The sequence below is a fragment of the Thalassophryne amazonica genome, chromosome 3 (assembly GCF_902500255.1).
Source record: "Thalassophryne amazonica chromosome 3, fThaAma1.1, whole genome shotgun sequence".
Taxonomy (NCBI): Eukaryota; Metazoa; Chordata; class Actinopteri; order Batrachoidiformes; family Batrachoididae; genus Thalassophryne; species Thalassophryne amazonica.
Window position 1 is genome coordinate 134,376,047 of NC_047105.1, and position 14,134 is coordinate 134,390,180.

General features: G+C 40.1%; 1 protein-coding gene and 1 long non-coding RNA gene across 4 annotated transcripts in view; one reads left to right on the forward strand and one right to left on the reverse strand.

Annotated features, from left to right (window-relative positions):
- The window catches only part of foxp1b (forkhead box P1b), a 732,035-nt gene that overhangs the window by 611,078 nt on the left and 106,823 nt on the right, over positions 1-14,134 (reverse strand). The gene's annotated exons all lie outside the window — the stretch shown is intronic.
- LOC117507644 lies at positions 435-13,721 on the forward strand. 2 transcript variants are annotated; one of them, XR_004559808.1, is made up of 2 exons: positions 435-444; positions 13,475-13,721. It is a non-coding gene; the product is annotated as an uncharacterized LOC117507644 (long non-coding RNA). The 2 variants fall into 2 exon arrangements; XR_004559809.1 differs by lacking the exon at positions 435-444 and adding an exon at positions 8,396-8,406.

Consider the following 14,134-nt stretch of genomic DNA (forward strand, 5'->3'; position numbering starts at 1 on the left):
AACTATTAAGCATTATACTGAATTTCATTTTTTCGCCAAAAGTGAAACACTAGTGGCACACCTGACTGCGCAATTACCGACAGTAAAACTGAAGTCACTACTTTACTGAATACAGATAGACAGCCATTTTCCCCACACCATTAATATTTAATAAAATACACACTTATGAACGCTCACTCCACAATTTATTTTTTATTTATTTAACCAGCTGATACTCCTTTTTCAGCTTGTTGCAGCACCTGAACGTTGCACAAAACAGCATTTTCAGATCACTTTAACCCAACTTTAAATCAGAAAATAATCTATTTATATTTAATCTACTGCCTGATGACGCATAATAACGCTAAACAAGATGAAGGCGTCTGGCAACAGCTCACAGGCTGCCTTCGCCATCTAGTGGATTAAATAACAATTGATGGTTGTTGCACTTTGTGTGAAATCATAGTCATATGGTATATCATATTGATATGACAATAATATTGAGATACGATAATTTGGCCATATTGTCAACTAGCTGAAAACTGAGTATTAAATTCCATCTACACTGAAAAAAAAAAAAAAGCAGGGGGTTAAGAGGGTTGATGTATTTGTGTAACTTACCAATGCGTATTTAATTAAAAGTTTAAAGAAGTCTTTCTGTGTAACATCTTTCTGTATAAATATCTCATGTTACAACATAGACACCTGCAGCTTATAGACAAATGTGACCTATAAATGTACATTCTTGACTGTCGCAGAAAAAAAGGGTATCCAGAAAATTTTCAATATATGCTCTATGACTCTAAATTGTGGTGACTGGTGTTAAAGAAGCATGCCATCGAAGTGTGCATCAATCAATGAACCAACCAACTTTTGTTTAGCCCTTTATACAGCCCAAAAGGTGACGAAAGTGATTTCCAGTAAACCAGACCACAAAAGGACAACACATAATATACAATGACAAGTGACAATGTCCATTTCATACATATCACAGATTTTGATTATAACGGACAAAATTCGCTGGTCTACCTAAATCCATTATATGCGAGTTTTACTGGACTTTGAAAAGTTCAATATTTCTCAGTTATTTCAGAAAGTGAAAATTTTAAATATTTTGGACTCATTACCAGTGATGCCGGTAATGCGTTACTTAGTAACCCATTACTCTAATCTAACCACTTTTTTTTAGTAACGAGTAATCTAACACAATCTTTCCAAATCAGTAATCAGATTAAAGTTACTTCTCCAAGTCACTGTGCATTACTATTATTTTTGCATTGTGGGTCGACAGCAGCATTAAACTTGGTCCGTGGGCAGGGGGTCGGGGTTCGACTGAACTTTAAGTGAGCTGTGAGCTTTTCATCCGCGGTTTTCTGCAGCAGCTACGACTCGTCGTCACCTCTTAAAGCACGGTGACAACAGCACACCTGCACTGAGCTTTACAAAGACATTTTTATGCTTTTTTTCTGCCGCTCCGTATCTGCTCGCTAAAAACAGCTGATCCTCCGCAACGCGTCAACAACCAGTGGCAGCGCCAGGAAATTTTTGTTGGGGGAGCTGAGGGGAAGCTGGGGTAAAAGTAGGAGGGGATCCACAAAATGTCATCGAAATGAACAATATATAGTAAACTGCTTTATAAATACCAAGGTATATGTTTTAGTCACCCGTGCACCTCTAAAATGTGGTATCAATGCACAAACACATTATTTAGAATGATTGCAAGTTCAGCAAACTTGCACATAGGTATAAATAAAGATAAGTGAAGTTTTAAGAGTAGCTGTAATAAATATTTAGGAAACCTAATTTTTTGGCGTATGGAGTTAAAGTTGTCTCATTAATACAAATATCCTTTGATTTGTACACGTGCTTTGTTATACACAAACACAAATTTCTGATTTGTAACGTGTGTGGGTTTTAACAACTAAATGTTTATTTGCAAAACTGAAAATTCTGTTTGTGAAGGGTGATTCAGCACTGATGGATCACCGAACACACATATTCATCACTTTGCTCAGTTACGCAATACTGAGACAATCTCAGCGCAAAACTGCAGTTGAGATCCACATATATGTCAGTCGTTATTCACATTATTGGCAGAATTATTGGGGGGGCTGGGCTGATTATTGGGTGGGCTTAAGTTCCCCAAGCCACCCCTTGGTGCCGCCACTGTCGCAACTAACACTGTTTTCCACTCAAATGCACCTAAACTCTCTTTCTGAGGACCACATGATGTGAAAACACAATAAAACTTTCTTACCTGTAAATCTGGTCATGTTTTCTGCATAAATAAATGTTATCCATTCTTTGTGCTCAAACGCCAAAGCAGGGGCGAATGCAGGTGGAATGGGGGCGTGGGGCAAGGATTTGCCACCCCCACAACACCCCTAGATTAAAGGTCCAGTTTTGAAGCCTTTTTTACTACAACTACTAATACTACTTATAATAATAATTTCGACAAGTAAAATGTTTAGAGAGAATTTAAATGTTAGAAAGAATTTAACAGTTACATTTATAAACAATGTAAGTTAGAAATTGCAAGTTTTACTGTTACAGTGCTGTCAACAGTTAAATATGAGTCAAGAAAGAGGTTTTTATTTTACTTTTTATAAAAAGTATTTATTTTCATTGAAGTCAAGAAAGGGTGACTATAAAGTGAGTTTTGGCAAAACAAGTATCATTGTCATGTTGAGGTGGCAGAGGGTTGTTGTCGGCAGCTGGGGAAAGTAACTAAAATAGTAACTAGTAATCTAACTTAGTTACTTTTAGAACTGAGTAATCAGTAAAGTAACTAAGTTACTTTTTCAAGAAGTAATCAGTCAACAGTAATTGGATTACTTTTTCAAAGTAACTGTGGCAACACTGCTCATTACATAGAAACTAAAAACTTTAAATTCACTTCATTTTGGTCATTTTGGCCTATAGTGCAAGAAGTAAGTAAGATCAATCCAAAATAAAGGATTTGTAAGACAAATGTCAAACTTCTAAAAGTATGTTGATTAATGCAATCAATAGCTCTTTATCCATTTATGGGTTAGGCAAAATGCAACTGGCTGTCCACTGAATATACTCCAGGAAATCACATTGTAGGATTTTTAAAGAATTTATTTGTAAATTATGGTGGAAAATAAGTATTTGGTTAATAACAAAAATTCAACTCAATACTTTGTAACATAATCTTTGTTGGCAATGACAGAGGTCAAACATTTCCTGTAAGTCTTCACCAGGTTTGCACACACTGTAGCTGGTATTTTGGCCCATTCCTCCATGCAGATCTCCTCTAAAGCAGTGATGTTTTGGGGCTGTCACTGGGAAACATGGACTTTCAACTCCCTCAACAAATTTTCTATGGGGTTGAGGTCAGGAGACTGGCTCGGCTACTCCAGGACCTTGAAATGCTTTTTACGGAGCCACTCTTTCGTTGCCCGAGAGGTGTGTTTTGGGTCACTCATGCTGGAAGACCCAGCCATGTTGCATCTTCAATGCTCTCACTGATGGAAGGAGATTTTGGCTTAAAATCTCATGATACATGGCCACATTCATTCTTCCCTTAACACAGATCAGTCGTCCTGTCCCCTTTGCAGAAAAACAGCCCCAAAGCATGATGTTTCCACCCCCATGCTTCACGGTAGATATTGTGTTCTTGGAATGCAATTCAGCATTCTTCTTCCTCCAAACACAACAAGTTGAGTTTTTACCAAAAAGTTCTATTTTGGTTTCATCTGACCACATGATACTCTCCCAATCCTCTTCTGGATCATCCATATGCTCTCTGGCAAACTTCAGACAGGCCTGGACATGTACTGGCTTAAGCAGGGGGACACGCCTGGCACTGCAGGATTTGAGTCCCTCTCTGCGTAGTGTGTAGTAGGGCTGCAACAACAAATCAATAAAATCGATAAAATTTGATGACAACAGTCATTGGCAACACATTGCGTCATCGATGCGTTGTGTCGAGCGATTATGACGTCAGAAGCTGCTGGCCTCTTCTGATGCCAGTAGCGACCAGTGCACAAAGCAGATCAGACGCTATTTCGTAGAACTACACAGTTAGAATATGGCAGATGCAAGTAGACAAAAGAAAGTTAAGACTTGAAAAGTGTGGGAGCACTTTACGTTAAACAATGCAAAGACGCTTGTTAACTTAATTTGCAAGTCGGACCTCGCATGGCACGGGAGTACGACGGTAATGATGCAGCATCTCAAACGAAAGCATATCGGAGTCATCAACGAGGAAGGGGAGAGCTCAGTGTCTGGGTAAGTTAACAAATATTTGTTTATTTTTGTGTAAGCAGTCGTAACATCTCAGTATGACAAGTCAGGCAGTGATATGAAGCCTGACGGTTGGATCTAGTCAGGCTCAGGCTGTCTTCGCAGAGAGTGAGAGAAAAAGAAAAAGAACAGTAACAGCACCGACAGTTTTTTGTTATTAATGTTGTCAAAGTCCTACCATCAACACTAATGCTTGTCCGATTGTCCGGGACAAGTGTAAAATCGGACAAGTAATAGCTTTAAATCGTTGTCCGACCGGACAAGTGGCATTTTTTATTTTTTGGTTTAAAACATTCAAATTCTTCTCGCACCTCACAAGAAAGCGTCTTCGGTTTTTCCTGCCACACTCCACGCATGGACAATCGGAAAACATGATAACACAGGGTTCTCCCCAGACAATGGAACAACGACACCGCGCCACAGTGTTCTGACAGCGCCATCACAGGTAGTTTGGTAGTGCTATCAGGTAGTTTTTCTAAAATCCAGCCAGGCTGTGCAGAACTGGCCGCACCCCCTCCCCCACAGACAGAGAGCCGAGCAGCGCTGCAGCAGAAAAAAACTCTGTCAAAGTCTTCACATAAAACGAGCTGCTTCTGCTTGTATAGCTCCAGAAATTCATTTATTGGCTTTATTTTACAGTTGAAAGCCTTCATGTTTCCAAAGTTTGCTCAAATACGGTATGAGAGTGAAGAGTCTCTTGTTCCCTCACAGACAGACAGACAGACAGACAGACAGACAGACAGAGATGTGGGATGAGTCACATGTGTCATTGTGAAATGACCACATAGTTTACAAGTTATACAGAGAATGTTGCACATATAATGAGTCAGGCTACAGTTTTTGATTTAGGTTTTATGGTTAAGTGGTTATGCTAATTGCTCATTTGCAGCAATAAAAATACCTCTTTTCACCATATATAACATTTATATGTTTCAATGTTGTTTTATGGCAACTCAGCCCTTTGATAAAGAAATGCCATTTGAAATAATTATTTTTGTTCTTTATTATAAACAGTTCTATTCTTTATTATTTTATTTATTTATAACAGCCAAAGGAGATTTGACAATTTGTTGATTTTCAAGTATTTTAAGTTTTCAAATAATGTTCTGTTGTTAAATAAAGTGATGGAAGGAGAGAAAAATTGTTTCCTTGGCACATTTTTAAAAGATTCCCCGCTAATCCGATTAATCGATTAATCGTGTCGAAACCCCATGAGATTAATCGATTACCCAAATAATCGTATGTTGCAGCCCTAGTGTGTAGCCTTTGTTACTTTGGTCCCAGCTCTCTGCAGGTCATTCATCAGGTCCCTCCGTGTAGTTCTGGGATTTCTGTTCACCATTCTCATGATCATTTTGACCCCATGGGCTGAGATCTTGCATGGAGCCCCAGATCAAGGGAGATTATCAATGTATGTCTTGTATGTCTTCCATTTACTTACAATTGCTCCCACAGCTGATTTATTCAAACCAACCTGCTTGACTATTGTAGATTCACTCTTCCCAGCCTGGCACTAGGGCAGTCACAATTATTACAATATTCGCCAATCGTGATTATTTTTCATATTCGCAAATATTTTTCATAATCGCAATTACCATGAATTATTTATTTTATCAACAAAGTTGCATAAAACGACTCGGAATCTGATGTCATCGTGCAGCAGCAGCCGCACGCTGCCTCACTCACTCTGTTTCCTCTCGTCTTGGTTGGATGGTTAGCGAGGCTCAGATAATAACATGGAGAGTGAGGAGGTTCTGGTTCCAAAGCCACGCACCGCTGTGGATGCATTTTGGTTTTGTAGGGCTGGCTCGACTAGTCACAACTACGTCGATGATTGAAATCGTTAACAACTAATTTAGTAGTCGACGAGTCATTTATTTTATTTAAGTCTTTGATTTTTCTCTCAATTCATAGTTTTAGGCAGCGAGCCATCCTGCCATCATTTGGACGTTCAAATTTTGAAAAAGACTGCCGATTAAAACAGCAGCCATCTTGTTCAAAACCTTTTAAAATGCGCAGTTTACCGAAGGAGCTGTTTGTGTGTGTGTGTGTGTGTGTGTGTGCGCACTGAGTCAACTCGCTGCAGACTGAGGGAGCGGAATTCCTGAACAGAGGCACGAGACGTTACATTCTGCTGTGAACCATCACGTGAGACAGCGAGCGTGGAGCAGAGAGAGGATTTTAACCCGAGTGAACGTATATATAAAAAAACAAAACCAAACTGCCTTCATCTGTCTTCATCTTCATCTGTCTTTACTCTCTGTACTTTCGCTACACGTGCAGTTCTGATGGCACCGTCCTGTTCACACCATGTGCGCATCATATACTGAATGTATGAGATTATGAGATGAAATCAACGGTCAAATATCCTTAAAAAATCCTTAAAAAATGAGAATATATAAATGAACTGAGCAAAAATTACAGAAAAGCTGTGCAGTGATGTTCAGAGGCACAGATCACAAAAGCTGAACTTTAACAGCTGTTATTTTCCAAAGCTATGCATTTGTTCAATCTTGAGCTTAATGTAGTGTTCAAGCACAAAATGTGACTGATGAGAATAAAAGGATGACTTCATCACACTAAAATGGAGTCAGAATAAAAATACAAGTTGCTGATTTCTATTATTTTTCAAAGTTATTATAAGCTGCAGCTATATATTTTATTCATTTCAAAGTGAGTTGCCTCTTATTGTATTCCGATTTATTTATACAAAAAAAATATGGGGAGTCTCATCAGCCTGCATTGTTCTGTTAAGTTTATATCAGTTTTCCTGCACATGTCCAGGTATTTTACCTTCTATATAAGAGTTTGGTGTTTGCTCCACAAAGCTTTAAAACACAATAAAATGTTCACACTTTTCTTCATAGCAGTTCTGTAATTTCAGAAATGCAACAGAAACAACCACAAATCAGAAAAAGTTGGGACTATATGTAAAATGAAGATAAAAATAAAAATGTTGCACTATTCACGGTTTCTCCACTCAAAGAAGCCAAACGTTCTTCCAGAGTTGTGTAGTCATACTGCAATAGTAGAATATAAAGAAGGGAAAAAAAGAAAAAAAATTGACAATATAATCGTCAATCGCAATTATTTGCCTGACAATCGTCTCCAGAAATTCCTAATCGTGACAGCCCTACCTGGCACACATCTACAATTTTCTTCCTGGTGTCCTTCAACAGCTCTTTGGTCTTGGCCACGGCTGAGTTTGGAGTCTGACTGTTTGAGGCTGTGGACAGGTGTCTTTTATACAAATAATGAGTTCCAACAGATGCCATTAATACAGGTAACAGGTGGAGGACAGAAGAGTTTCATAAAGAAGTTAGAGGTCTGTGAGAGCCAGGAATCTTGCTTGTTTGTGGGTGACCAAATACTTATTTTCCACCATAATTTACAAATACATTCTTTAAAAATCCTACAATTTGATTTCTTGGATTTTTTTTCACATTTTATCTCTCATAATTGAAGTGTACCTACAGTGAGGAAAATAAGTATTTGAACACCCTGTGATTTTGCAAGTTCTCCCACTTAGAAATCATGGAGGGGTCTGAAATTTTCATCTTAGGTGCGTGTCCACTGTGAGAGAAATAATCTAAAAAAAAATCCGGAAATCACAATGTATGATTTTTTAATAATTCATCTGTATGTTACGCTGCAAATAAGTATTTGACCCCCTACCAACCAGCAAGAATTCTGGCTTTCACAGACCTGTTAATTTTTCTTTAAGAAGCCCTCTTATTCTGCACTCTTTACCTGCATTAATGGCACCTGTTTGAACTTGTTACCTGTATAAAAGACACCTGTTCACACACTCAATCAATCACACTCCAACCTGTTCACCATAGCCAAGACCAAAGAGCTATGTAAGGACACCAGGGACAAAACTGTAGACCTGCACAAGGCTGGGATGGACTACAGGACAACAGGCAAAAAGCTTGGTAGAAGACAACAACTTATGATTATTTATTAGAAAGTGGAAGAAACACAAGATGACTGTCAATCTCCCTCGGTCTGGGATTCCATGCAAGATCTCACTTTGTGGGGTAAGGATGATTCTGAGAAAGCTCAGAACTACACAGGAGGAGCTGGTCAATGACCTGAAGAGAGCTGCATAGGACCACAGTCACTAAGATTACATTAGTAACACATGATGCTGTCATAGTTTAAAATCCTGCAGGGCAGCAAGGTCCCCCTGCTCAAGCCAGCACATGTCCAGGCCCGTTTGAAGTTCACCAGTGACCATCTGGATGATCCAGAGGAGGCATGGGAGAAGGTCATGTGCTCAGATGAGACCAAAATAGAGCTTTCTGGAATCAACTCCACTTACCATGTTTAGAGGATGAGAACAACCACAAGAAAACCATCCCAACCGTGAAACATGGGGGTGGAAACATCATACTCTGGAGGTGCTCTTCTGCAAAGGGGACAGGACGACTGCACCGTATTGAAAGGAGGACAGATGGGGTTATGTATTGTGAGACTTTGGCAAACAACCTCCTTCCCTCAGTAAGAGCATTGAAGATGGGTCATGGCTGGGTCTTCCAGCATGACAATGACCCCAAACACACAGCCAGGGCAACTAAGGAGGGGCTCCGTAAGAAGTACTTCAAGGTCCTGGAGTGGCCTGGTCAGTCTCCAGACCTGAACTCAATAGAAAATCTTTGGGAGGGAGCTGAAACTCCAAACCTGAAAGATTTGGACAAGATCTGTATGGAGGAGTGGACCAAAATCCCTGCTGCATTGTTGTGAAAACTTGGTCAAGAACTACAGGAAACGTTTGACCTGTGTAATTGCAAACAAAGGCTACTGTACCAAATATTAACATTGATTTTCACAGGTTGTGAAATACTTATTTGCAGCAGTAACATACAAATAAATTATTTAAAAAAAACATACATTGTGATTTATGGATTTTTTTTTTTTTTTAAGATTATGTCTCTCACAGTGGACATGCACCTAAGATGAAAATTTCAGACCCCTCCATGATTTCTAAGTGGGAGAACTTGCAAAATCACAGGGTGTTCAAATACTTATATTCCTCACTGTATGTTGAAAATTACAGACCTCTCTCATCTTTTTAATTCGGAGAACTTGTACAATCAGGGGTTGACTAAATACTTTTTTGCCCCACTGTAATTACTCGGCTCATCTATTAACAAACATGGCCAAAAGAGAAAAAGTTACTCATGTGAGTGGTTTGGGAACGGAACCCACCCTGTTTACAAGAAGGTGAATAAAAACAAACTCACTCCAAGGAGCCTGCGTGAATGCAGGTCACAGCCCACACCAACACAGGCAAACAACAACAACAACAACGTGTTCAGACCTTCTGGGAGAGCAAACAGCAGCTGTGAGCGTCTCTGTGTGCTGGAGGGAGAGCAGCATCTGTGACTGAGTGAGCCGGTGTAGAAGTGAATAACGAAGCCAACCACCACCTACACTCCTTCAGCATCAGGTCAACTGAATCATCAAGAAAGACACCATATCGTCTTCAGTCAGTGCTCTAACAAAACACTCTGCTTCAGTGTCCATGGGAATCATATGAAGAGCTCATGAATCTCAGTTAACAAGGCCATTATCAGTGAGGGAACTACAGCGTCAGGAGGGACTCCAAATCCACTGGCCACTTACCGCTGTTATGAACTGCACTGGTGTGCCAATGAGAAGAAAAGAAGAAGTTTAAAATTGGAGTGTTTCATCTCACTCTGTACCATAACAGTAAACAATGAAACCATAAAGGACACAGGTCCAATGAGACATTGCAGTTTTGTGCTGTCAAATATTTTAAACAGCCTGCCAGAAAGAGAACAGTAACCTGCACACTCCACTCATCAGCCTGACAGCATCTCTGCTCAGGCACTGCATTGCATCTTGGGTAATTACAGCTTCCCAATTACCACCCAGTTGGTAAATATATATCAAATAAACAAGCAACAACCCGTCAATTAGGAGCGCCCTTTCATACATGCAGTTTAAATCCTATTTTATGTTCACATGGGGTGAGCAATCAGCTTTAAAGTGAAAATGCAACTCTTACGCATAATTTACTAAGTATTTAAACAAAACTGGAACATTATTGTATCATATTTTCACAAAAATGATTTTAAGCATATGTGTTGTTAGCCAATTTCATCATTTCACCAAAGGACTGTCTTGTTGGCTCATGGAGGAAGTCCACAGCATTATATTGTCACTGTCACTATTGTCACATCTGTTAGATGCAAGAACTGATGTTTATGCAACAGCATTGTTTTCAGTTTGGCACAAATCGTAAACCATGCAAGGTATGCAATAGCCATTGTTTTTTTTTTTTGTTTTTTTACTTTTTACACACACACACACACACACACACACACACACACACACACACACACACACACACAGTGCACAGTTTATGAAAAATCCTTTTGTCAAATATGTGTAACTGAAGTATGTATCCACAGTGTTTCCCCTATAGTATTATAGGACTGGGGGGTGGGGTGGGGGGGCACCAGGCCAACAACAAACCCCACCAGACCAGAAATATTTAGTTAATAATGTCAACAACAGAAAACTGCCAAATATCCATTAATCTGGATGCAAATCATTTCAGCACATCTGCAGAGCACTGATTATGGTATTCTCTCACAGATACAATCCTCTGTGGAGTACATTTTATAGCGATTTGACAACATGCTAATACTCTTATTTTTTGGTCGTACCAGTGGTCCGCTGACAGCAGTCTAACTTTAAAAACTTCTGTTCTAATTCACTTCAATTAAAGTTAGCAGAGCTTTCAATAGAAAGCGTCAGACGTCAGAATGTGACATCTGCTCTCCAGATTTTAATTCCCATCAACTTAAAGAGTGAACACTGCCCTTTGCATACTCCTCTCTGCAGAGGTTTTTTTCATGAAACGCTCTCTCACCGGTCACGCAACTTGTTGGTGCTGTTAAAAGTCATCCTCAATAACTCCTTTTTTCACACCACATATCTGTCATAAAAATAAAAGTATAAAACTAAGATTCTTGATGTGGTTTGTGAGATAGCTGCTTCTTCAGTCAGTCACCGTACTGCACTTCAATACTGGAAGCTAATTTACAGCCCACAAGCCACATTTGGCCTGTGTGTGGACATGCTTTACCAGGGTGTCAGGACTTAAACTGTGAAAAAAAGTGGGTGTGCATAATAATAATAATAATAATAATAATAATGATAGCCTTTATTGTCATTGCACATATATACACACAATGAAATTTGTCCTCTACATTTAACCATCCTAATTACAGTTAGACACAGTCCACCACCCGGGGACCAACTCCAGATGTAGAGACACTGCCTTGGTCAGGGGCAGAAAAAGCAGCAGACCCTAAATAAGCATGTTTTTGATTGTGGGAAAAAACAAACTCCACACAAAGAGCGGGAAGCGATCCTGTGACCTTCTTGCTGTGAGGCATCAGTGCTAAGAGATCTGTCAGTATTGACTAAGAGGGGACACTAATGCAATAACATGCTTTTGGAGGGTGGTATGCATTTTCAGAGGCCCGACGTTCATGCCCAGTCGCCCAAAATGACAGATATTCGCTCGAGTTAGACGAGAGCGAATATCTGTCATTGCGGGCGAAGACATGGACGGAGGGACTCAGAAAATGCATACTGCATGCCAACAGCATATTATTTGCATTATTATTACTTAGTGAGATACACAACACGTGGAATCACATTAACAATATTTAATGTCATTTCAAAATGCATGACACCCAGCAAACACGGACATAAAAAGTTAGCTTACTTTAACTTTTGTCCTGTCAGCTGGTGCGCTGCTCTCCAAATTCGCCAGTGCGTCCTCATCAAGCTGTCTGCTTTGGCTGCTGTTCATTGTCGTACTATCCATGACAAAATCATCCGGAATATCCATATTGGGACCAACACACACTTCTCACCTTTTTGTCTTTTCCTCTGCGGACAGTTGTTGGGCTGCGCGACCTCATTTGTTTACGCACAGCGGGCGGGTATGCCGATACTCGTTTACTACTGCGGGCAGGTATAGCCAGGTAGCGTCGACATAAATCCACGCTACCGGCCTAGCAACGCCTCGGTAAAGTGATAATAATGACAAATATGAGGGGCATTCAGAAAGTATCTGACCTTATTTTATTCCTCAGAAACAAATGAAGCACGCACATTGTTGGTTGGTGGGGAAGTGTAGGGAACCTTTATGCGCATGTGTGATATTTTTCCCCCCACCAGCGCAGCGCATCAGTCATTAGTAGTTAGCCTTAAAGTGAGCACATGTAAGGAGCAGCTGCAGGATTTTTATTTGCTATAGCATGACGAAAAAACTTGAGTAAAGGCAGTGCATCAAATTTCATCAAAAGCTTGGTGATACCCAAGCAAAAACCATTCACAAAATTCAGCTGACTTAAAAGAGTGGTAAACCGCTTCGAGAATGGGCAAATATCAGTGGAATGCAAAGCTTCTTCAGGGAGGCCAACCACAAGCTGAAATCACTAAGTGATCGACAGAACTCACGGAAGAGGTGGGGATAAGCACAGGCTTGGTACATTGCATTTTTATGGAGAATTTGGGCATGCAGAGAATGTCAGCAAAATTCATGCCGAAGCTGCTAACAGTGGAGCCATTTTGTTTGTTGACATTATTAACAAAATATTCCTGGTCTGGTGGGGTTGGTTGTTGGCCTGGTGGCCCCCCAGTCCTGGAAGTTTCACAGTGACCCAGACTTCCTGAACACCAGCATCACTGGTGATGTGACATTTATATACCGCTTTTCCATCTGCATCAGATGGTCAAAGCGCTTTACAAATAATGCCTCACATTCATCCCGATGTGAGAGTGCTGCCATACAAGGCACTCACTACATACTGGAAACAATAGGGGATTAAAGACCTTGGAATCAGTGATTTTGATTGGTTTACGTCATGTGGTTTTCCAACAATGATAAAGGAGAATACATTTGTTTCCCTCTGGCCACCGCAGAGGTATGAGGAAAATTGTGCATGCGCTGAATGCAGAGCCTCTGCAATCAAATATGTGGGTTTATGACCAATTTTGGTTTGGTTTAGAATGTACGTTTAACATCAAATCATAAAGGGACAGTTATGTTTTCTTTCACCTTGTAATTCCTCCAGGCAGAGAAGAGAAAAGAGGCAGAGTCTCGTTCGCATGTGTGTTGGACAAACGCACGAACGGAGAACCGCTCCACATACTTTTCCGTAATAAATTAGAAAAGAGTGGGTTTATGATCCATTTTGGTTTGGTTTAGAACATGCTTTTAACACCAAATCATAAAGGGACAGTCATGTTTTCTTTCACCTTGTAACGGCTGTAGGCAGAGAAGAGAAAAGAGGCAGAGACATCCCGTATGCGTTCGTGTTGGAGGAGCAGAGCACGGAGAACTGCTCCACACACATTACCATAATAAAGCAGCAAAAACCTTCCAAAATTAGTAATCATTATTCAAGTTTTACTGAGTCGATGAACAAAATTTAAAAACTGCTTTAAAGGTTGAAGTCTACCCTTTCACCAAACACTCAAACTGAAACTGAAAGCATGGGGAATTTGGTGGGAGGAACGATTAATTCAGTCATGTGACTTCTGACGCGTATCTGTGTCAAACAACTCCAGAGGATTAAATAATCCAAAGTTGCTCCTGTGTCCATAGCTGCTGTTACATTCAGAAAGAGGGGGCTGGACCACTCCTCACTCAAAGCCTGCTCACAAGCAAATGACGCAACCGACAGGCGTGGAAAAACTCACGCATACGCACGAGGGTTCAAGCTTATCTGACGCAATCACACATGATTCAAATCCATATGGTTTTTTAAAAAAAAAATAAGGTCGGATATTTTTTCTAATAGACCTCCTATGTTCTAACCAGGTGAACACACAC